Source organism: Bos javanicus, chromosome 13, assembly GCF_032452875.1.
Source record: "Bos javanicus breed banteng chromosome 13, ARS-OSU_banteng_1.0, whole genome shotgun sequence".
NCBI classification, from domain to species: domain Eukaryota; kingdom Metazoa; phylum Chordata; class Mammalia; order Artiodactyla; family Bovidae; genus Bos; species Bos javanicus.
In genome coordinates, this window is record NC_083880.1 from 5,447,043 (window position 1) to 5,456,391 (window position 9,349).

General features: G+C 44.1%; 1 pseudogene; it reads left to right on the forward strand.

Annotated features, from left to right (window-relative positions):
- Positions 1 to 2,511: 2,511 nt before the first annotated feature.
- Positions 2,512 to 2,656, forward strand: LOC133259995 (small nucleolar RNA SNORA70; annotated as a pseudogene).
- Positions 2,657 to 9,349: the final 6,693 nt, after the last annotated feature.

Here is a 9,349-nt window from a genome sequence, read left to right on the forward strand (position 1 = left end):
TCTGATTGACTGTGAATCTGGTGTGTCAAGGCAGGTTGACCATTTTGGCTGCTCAGCTATTGCTGGACACAGTCATAGGTGTGTCAACTCCACAAGACCAGGGGTTCCATCTGCTTTGCTCACTCCTGTATCCACTCACTGAGCACATAGAAGATGCTCAGCCACATCTACTGAATGAATGAGAAAGAATGGGCAGTCAATAAATATTTAATAAATTGGTTTTCCAGCAATAAGAAACAACAAAAAATTAACATTTTTAGTGTGTCAGGAATCCAATGTCTGTCCACTTATCTATTACAAATGATCCCCTATTGTGGGAAGGCACTGGGGAGTTGAGCATAAACAGAACCTAACTCTGCCATCAAAGATCTCACAGCCTTATGTGGGGAGGGTGCCATTATGTGTTGCCTTTTGTATACCAGGTGCTGATGCTGCATGATGTTGGAGTAACTGGCTTCTGCTATCAGCAACCACAGTAATGTTAAAGGACCCAAACCCTAAGACTTAAACTGTATGGCTATTGACCTCCCAACAGCTAAGGACCTTAACTAAGGCATTTATCTGTTCTGGGACTCAGGACTCTCACCTGTGAAGTGAGGAGAACATCTGGAAGGGACCCTCTAGTTCTCACTTCCTTTGACTGGTTGTCTTAAGAAAGGCTTAACATCCCTCTGATGAAATGATATGACCTCGAATCTATGGGAACAAATCCCAAGCTGAAATGTGTGTCATCATTCTTCTGTCTGGCATGTCTTTTGGTGGCAGTACAACCTTCCTTCATGCCAGTGTGGGTGAGAATATTAAGGTTCTCAAGGCAACTCTCTAAGACATTTATCCAAAATACTATTCAGCATCTCACAAACTACCATTGGGTGAACTGGTTAACACAAAATAAAATGACAAGAACAGAAGTTATTTCTTCCTGACTAGCCTAATCTTAAGGGTGTTTTTGTTGGATCTTGTTGCTCATCCACCTACCCAAATGTTCCCTTTGAATCTGCCCAGGAACAGAACGTAATTTGTGGAAACTGGTCACTCTTAGCAGTTGCCTCAAACTCAACAACTCAGTAGAAGAGAGTTTATTTTGGCTCATTCTGGACCTTAATGAAGAATCCTCAGCATTGCCCCAGGCTGGGCCAGCCAGGATCCTAGCCCCTGCGTGACTCAGGAGTGGTAGGCACACTGCCTCCAGACTCATTGTGGCTGCCATCATCGCTGGGTTTCACCTGCCCCATTTTGGGGAGGCTGGTCAAATTTACAAACTTACCAAACTGAGCAAGCTTATAAAATCAGCCCCAAAGACAGCACATATTGCACCTCACATGGGTGCATTAACCTGTCGAAGATGTCAGCAAGGATGGATTCTTTTATGAAACTAACACAATATTGTAAATCAATTGTACTTCAGGTTTTTAAAAGAAGGATGGTTCTTTCAGTGCTCTTCTTTCTGAGCCTTTCAGCATTGAAAAATACTCTGTTGCTGGCACTGCACTTACCTGCCCTCCCACATGATGAAGCAAATGTCTCCATGCCAGGTGGGCCACACTGCAGTCCCCCAAAGTCAGCTGATGGAGAGGCTTATTGAGCCAGAGGGAGAACAACCTCCAGAAGCCACAGTGGGAAGCACTCTTTGTCTCAGCCCATTTGGGCACCTATGGGTCTAAGTTGGCTAAAACCTATATGGGTTTTGAGGTTGAAGTCTCTCAGTGACACAGAGGGTTGGTGCTTACCATAGAGGCAACTATTGCAATTTTGTGACAGGAAATGGGAAGGTCAGATCCATCTCTGAGTGAGTTTGTCACTGTGAGTGCAAAATATGGCCTGCAAAAGGAAGGCTCCTTCTCTTGGAAAGACTCTCTGTCCAAAGGAAGGAGCCGTGTACCCACTGGACATTGTCTTCTTGATGACATCGAGGACAGAAACAGTGACCAGCATCTGTGTATCAGCCTGGTGGCTTTCCTGTTAGAGTGAAAGGCAAAGCATTAGCCTTAGTGTGTAAAAGGCCCCAAAGACTGGCCCATTCTGTCCCTTAACTGTATCCTAACCCACTGCCTACTTCACTTGTTTTGGCCATCCAGCCCCCTGACTACTCCAAAACAAAATGGTTGAAAATGACAATCATTCAGCCTTCTCACAGCCCTGCAGTTTGCTCTGGGGTCCTTGGAGAAGGTTCAGTGCTGCTGTTCCCAGTGTCAGGTGAGGGGCTCGGCCCTGGGTCTGGAGCATCTGCTTCTGCTCCTCGCCTGGGCTGTGCTGTCCACTAGACGCTCAGCTTCCGGTGGCTGGGCTTCCTCACACCATGGTGGCTGGAACTGTTTCCAGCATCCAAGAAAGAGAGCTCAGCAGAAGCTGTTCTGCCTTTTATGCCCAAGCCTGGAAGTCACCTAGCATCACTTCTATCAGACAAGCCATAAGCTACAAGTCAGGGCAATCACAAAAGCTCATTCGGGTTCAAGGGGAGGAGACACAGACTCTTAACAGAGGACAGAAATGTCAAGGCTCTGGAAGGTCTTGCAGGAAGGGACTATAATGGTGGCCATCTTTGGAATATCAAACCTGGACTGTGGGGATGCTGTGTGCAATGGCTGCAAACAGCAGCCTCCTCGGTGGTATATTTTGCCTGTGCAGGTTGCGCTAAGGAACCCTGGAGATGGTTCTTTCCAGTGGACATTCATGACTGGCCTGCGACTGGCATGCTGTCTCCATTCTAGACTGGAGACAGGTTTGTGCAGTGCCTTTGGAAAGCCCCAGGGTACACAGTGGTTGGTTAGTAACATCCATCTGCACGAAGCTGCAGAACAAGGAGCACGTGATTGAGTCCCTCTGCAGGGTCAACTTCAAGTTACCTGGCCACCAGAAGATCCACATCTCAAAGAAGTGGGGGATTACTGAGTTTAACGTGAAAGAATGTGAAAATATGGTGGCAGAGTGGTTCATCCCGGATGACTGTGGGGTCAAATACATCCTTAATCATGGCCCCTTCTTCATGGCAAATAGATGGCCCTGCGCTTGTGAGAGCCTTGGTGTTGGCCTCTCCCTACTGAGGCCCACCAAACCTGGGCTGTTCCTGCACCACACCAGATGTGTTCTGTCTCAGTGCTTGACGTTTGCTTTCTGTTTATTAATATACTGCTCTCCCCCTGGATTAGCACATTCCTCACTTCATCAACAACTTGGGTGCTTGACCCAAATATTTTCTCCACTGCATGGTCTTCCCTGAGTGTCCTGTGCCAATGAAAACCCATGTCCTAATCCATCCCCTGCTTTCTTTTTCTCAATAGAACACAACACCATTTACGTACTGTATGTTTTACTTATTGGAGAAGGAAATGGCAACCCACTCCAGTGTTCTTGCCTGGAGAATCCCAGGGGCGGCGGAGCCTGGTGGGCTGCCGTCTAAGGGGTTGCACAGAGTCGGACACGACTGTAGCGACTTAGCAGCAGTAGCAGCAGCGGTTTTACTTATTATTTGGTTTTTGTACTGTTCCTCTCCTTACATTTTAAACTTCCACTAAGGGAGGGGTTTCTGTCTGTTTTGTTCATTGCTCTTTTTCCCAAACTGGAAGAGTGCCTGGTACATAGTATGGGCTCAATAAATGTTTGTTTGAGTAAATTAGTGAACAACTACCCTCATAAAACATAAGACAAGGCAGTAGTGATTATTCTCATTTTCTTTGGTCTTGAGGACAGTGCCAGGAATCTCTCCTCATCTACAAAAGAACAGTGCCAGCCAGTATTGATATTAAATCCTGTACTAACAGTGCTGCTCCTGCCTCCAATTAGAGCCAGGGAGTTATCAGAAGAGAAAGAGGAGAAATGGTGGGGGATGCCTAGGACAGGGCTCTGACAGTGAACCTCTGAGTGCCAGCCTGATCTTCCCTCTGTCATTTGTCATCTGAAGGGATTGACCTATAGGTTGGTGGAAGGTGGCTTTCCCCCAGCGTGGTTCAGTGTTCACAATTCAGATAATAGATGTCTTAAGAAATGGGAAGAAAGCAGGAAGACACGTACTTCATGTATTATCAGGCAGTCAGTTGGGCACTTTTGCTGTCTTTGAGGAATGACCTCTCTTGTTTCACTGCCTTGTGCTTGTTAGCACATTCTCTGGAGGTACCTAGAGTATTAACATCTCAAAATGGATTAGTAAAGGATGCCAGGAGAAATATCAATAACCTCAGATATGCAGATGACACCACTCTTATGGCAGAAAGTGAAGAGGAACTAAAGAGCCTCTTGATGAAAGTGAAAGAGGAGAGTGAAAAAGTTGGCTTAAAGCTCAGCATTCAGAAAACTAAGATCATGGCATCTGGTCTCATCACTTCATGGCAAATAAATGGGGAAATAGTGGAAACAGTGGCTGATTTTATTTTTCTGGGCTCCAAAATCACTGCAGATGGTGACTGCAGCCATGAAATTAAAAGATGCTTACTCCTTGGAAGGAAAGTTATAACCAAACTAGACAGCAGAGACATTAAAAAGCAGAGACATTACTTTGCCAACAAAGGTCCATCTAGTTAAGGCTATGGCTTTTCCAGTGGTCATGTATGGATGTGAGAATTGGACTATAAAGAAAATTAAGCGCCGAAGAATTGATGCTTTTGAACTGTGGTGTTGAAGAAGACTCTTGAGAGTCCCTTGGACTGCAAGGAGATTCAACCAGTCCATCCTAAAGGAAATCAGTCCTGGGTGTTCATTGGAAGGACTGATGTTGAAGCTGAAACTCCAATACTTTGGCCTCATGATGTGAAGAGATGACTCATTGGAAAAGACCCTGATGCTGGGAAAGATTGAGGGCAGGAAGAGAAGGGGATGACAGAGGATGAGATGGTTGGATGGCATCACTGACTCAATGGACAAGGGTTTGGGTGGACTCCAGGAGTTGGTGATGGACAGGGAGGCCTGGCATGCTGCAGTTCATGGGGTCGCAAAGAGTTGGACCCAACTGAGCTACTGAACTGAACTGAACTGAACTGAAAGGATGCTCTAAGTTGAATATATTCTTGAATTCAGTTTTGCTCAAATAGCATTCACTAAAGAATACAAGTTGGTATTAAGCTGGAATACCCTGGACTCCATCATCTAATATATTATTCCAGGAGTTCAAAAGGAGTCCACTCTGAGATGGGTTGATGATGACATTTCAATGGATATTGTGTTTATAAATTTTTCTTCTCTGCCAAAGAAAAGAGAAGCAATAAATATGGCCCCAAAGAGCTCTGATTTGGTGGAGAGGATTGTGGTGGTGACCTAGATGTGTCCCCTGAGTCACACATTGCTCCCTCTTAAATCAGGATCTTGAATCTGGAAATGTACAGAAAAGAGGCAGACAGGGCCCTGTTTTCCTTGTTGGGTGTGTATGAGGCAAAGGGGAGCCCAGGGCCTGCCAGGGTGGCTTTCTCCCCAAGCAAAGGTTATAAGAATGAAAGGGTCAAACGTGCCTTGAGCTCCTTCTGAGACAAGGTAAGGAGAATACAAACTATTAATGTAATTTATGGGCAGAGCACTTTGAATATAAATGAAGCAACCAATGGCCTCTTTGATTGGCATTTATATCTCATTTTATAGAGATCACATAGAGTAGTGTTATAATTCTTGACAGTTTTGATTGTAAAATACATGGGACTTTAAGCTCCATGGAAGAAAGCAAAGATGATTAATATTAATAATGGACGACTAGATGCACAATAGATATGAGTAATATGTTTTGTATTTATATAGCTATTGTTTTAACTCATTGGAAAACACTGTATACTTTATTGTCAGGAATGCAGTCATAATAAGACACTATATTATCTAGGTCACATAAAAGAAGACATTCAAGCTAATCCCTAAATCCTATTAATTTTTTTACTCACATTACAGAAAAACAAAAAACAAAACAATAGCTATTTGACTACACTACTCAAATGAATGCATTCAAAGCAATGTGCCTAATTAAAGATACAGATCAAAATTCAAATAACTTCATGCAAGTGCGGTCAGCCCCAGAATCATTTGGAAATGTTGATAGCCACAAGGAAGGCTATGGATCTCAGAAAAATAAATAAATAAGAGACTGGGCAAATCAAAGCATAGTGATGAATGTGGGGGGTGTGTGTGTGTGTGTGTGTGTATTCTTCTAAGTGCAGAATGCTGAGTGAAGCAACTCTGGGCTCTGTCAGCAAAATTACAGCTCTAATAAGAGTGTGCACTGTTATGGAGAAAACTATTTCGATGGAAAATGCACATCTCTTAGATTACATCTAGCACTTGGAAAATTGCAAAATGTTTTACCACCTCTATTTCCCACTTCCTCCTCCCTTCCCATGACTCGTTCCATCACCACGTGGGAAAAAGTAGAAAGAGAAAACAAAGACTGGATGTTGTGGTCACCTCAATTTAAGATGTGCCTCTGATTCAAAATAGAAATAATTCAATAAGTAAATGTTACCTATGTCAAGTCTTCATTCAAAAGGCATTTGGAGTGTTTCAAAGGCAAATATATTCTGGAAAAAGGTGAAAATGAGGTGGAATAGAAGTAAAAGTTTGTACAATATGTGGAAAATAAGCCCCACACCCGAATAAGTAAATGACCAGTACATTGAATTCTGGGAAGTCCTAGTCATTTCTTAGAAGTAGGACCTAAACTTAATTCTGAATTTTTTTATTAAACCAAAAAGGAGGAAAAAAAACGATGGGCAGCCACATCGTTTACATAAGCAGAACTACTCTGCAGAAAAATACACCTGTTTCATTTTCTAAGATTTGAGAGGAGCTATTATTTTGATTTCACTTTGTATTTTTTATTGTTGTTTGTTTTATCTTCCTTTCCCCTTGGGCTTTTAAAATAAGATTCTGATGACAGAGACAGAAGTAAATCCTTCCATCCTATCCCCATTACGATTTGCTGTGGTTTGGGAAGCTCACCTTATATGAGGAGGTGTAATGGCTCCCCACTGCATCATTCACCTCTGACATCCGATACTTTGTTTTTAGTGATGTGTCCATTAGGGTTTGCTGCATAAATAAGCTATTCCAAAACTTAGTGGCTTATGCCAACAGTCATTTATTTGCTCACAAATTTGTGGGTTGGCAATTTGAACTGGACTAGACTGGGCCATCCTTCAGCCTCTCTTGCCTAAGCTTTGCTCATGTGGCAACTGACCCTGTCAACTGGGTGGGTAAGGATGCCCTCACTCACGTGTCTGGAGGGTGGTGGACTGAAGGTCGGGTGCTTTGGTTTTCCCCAACATGGCTTCTCTGACAGGCTGGCTTGGGCGCCTTCAACCTGCTATTTCTCTGCATGGCATTTGCTTATGTCCTGTTGGCCAAAGCAAGTCACATGACCAAGCCCAGCTTCAAGGAGGGGAAAAATAGACTTCTTTTTTAATGGTAGGATCTGCAATGAATTTGTGCGTGTGTGTATGTGTGTGTGCACGCTAAGTCACTTTAGTCATGTCCGGCTCTTTGTGACCTTATAAACTAGAGACTTCCTGGCTCCTCTGTCCATGGGATTCTCCAGGCAAGAATACTGGAGTGGGTTGCCATGGTCTCTTCCAGGGGGTCTTCCTGACCCAAGGATCGAACCTCAGTCTTTTATGTCTCCTGAATTGGCAGGTGGGTTCTTTACCACTAGCACCACCTGAGAAGTCAAATGAATTTATGGCCATTTTTTCTTTTTGCAGCAACAAGTTTAATTTTTGCTTCTGGTAAAGGGAAGGGAACACCATACCCCTGCTTATACTGTAGCTTGAAGCAAAGAACTTTAGTTTCTTCTCTCTGCATAAAATCCTGTGCCCCAGAGGGAGGGGAACTATGAGGCTTATGAGATGATCTTTCAGGAAGGAATTCACTTTTCCAGCTGTCATGGCAGGGAATGAATGATCTAAGAGGTGTGGGAGAGTAAGGGGAGGCAGAGAGGATGCAGGTGAACAGTTTGTGTGTGCATTGTCTTGCATCCATATGAGGCGAGAGGTGAATGAACTTGTCTTTCAGGGTTAACCAGCTGTTTTTTTTGTTTTGTTTTGTTTTTTTGAGAGAGAATAAAGGAGAATATTGAACAATTTCAGATTTTATAAATCATTATTTTCAAGTCCACACCAGGTGGTGGAGTAAGATAGAGTCAAAAACATCATCTCAAGGCATTCTTTCTTTGGCAGGACCTTTCAAGGTGCCTGCTTTCATCGCTGACAGTCTCCCAGCCTCGTCTGCAATGTTCTCACAGTCACAGTCCTCTGAGCTACCACGGGATGTCTGCCATTTCACCTGCTTCAGTTCCCTGCAGGGATGTCAGCTGCCGAGGCCTCTGATGCTGCCACATGGCCTTTGAAGATTCTGAGGACACTGTGGTGCTGATGCAGGCTTTGTCTCCAACTCATGATGCAAGCGCTAGCACCAGCATCATTGGCTTGGCAGGTGCCCCCTTGTGTTCTTGTAGACTTGTTAATAAAGCTTTTCCTTCAATAGCCACCAACAGGTTTTCTGGCTCTTTTATTTGGTTCCTTGGTGAAGTTGGATGAGTTATCTTACTGTATTTTTTCTTTTATAATGAAAATAGAGGTGTGATGGACTTGCTGGAGAAGGAAATGGCAACCCACTCCAGTATCCTTGCCTGGAAAATCTCATGGACACAGGAGCCTGGTGGGCTGCAGTCCATGGGGTCGCAAAGAGTCAGGCAAATCTTGAATCAATGACCTATGGCCATGAGATGCTGTATAAGAACCATCCACAAAACCTCACCAGTCTTTGGGTCACATGAGTGGCTATGGCTTGTTCTATAACAGGGGTCCTCAACCTCCAGGATTCAATGGCTGATGATCTAAGGTAGAGCTGATGTAATAAATAGAAATAAAGTGCACAATAAATATAATGTGTTTGAAGCATCCTGAAACCATCCCCCTACCCCTGGTCTGTGGAAAACTTTTCTTCCATTAAACCTGATCCCCGGTCCCAAAATGATTGGGGGCTACTGCTATAATGATCTACTTCTCCTCAGCTGTGAGTAGTCAGGTGGCTTAGCTGACTTGGCTATGCTCTTTGATGTGTCTGGGGTTGCTTAGCTGGAGGATGTGGCTCCATTCCATGTTATTTCCTCCACAGCAGGCTAGCCCAGGTTCATTCCCAGGCCAGTGGCAGGGTTCCAAGGGAGGGCACATGCACAAAACCTCATGAGGCCAAGGCTGAGAATCTCCACCATATCACCTCTCCTGTTCCTAGGAAGTCACCAGGCCCCTAAGATTCACAGATGGAGAAACAGATTTTATTTCTTGATGGGAGGAGATGAAACATCACGTCACATGGGACATGGATTTGGAAAGTGCAGAGAACTGGAGCCATCTTTGCAAACAATCTAACACACCCGAAAACCTGG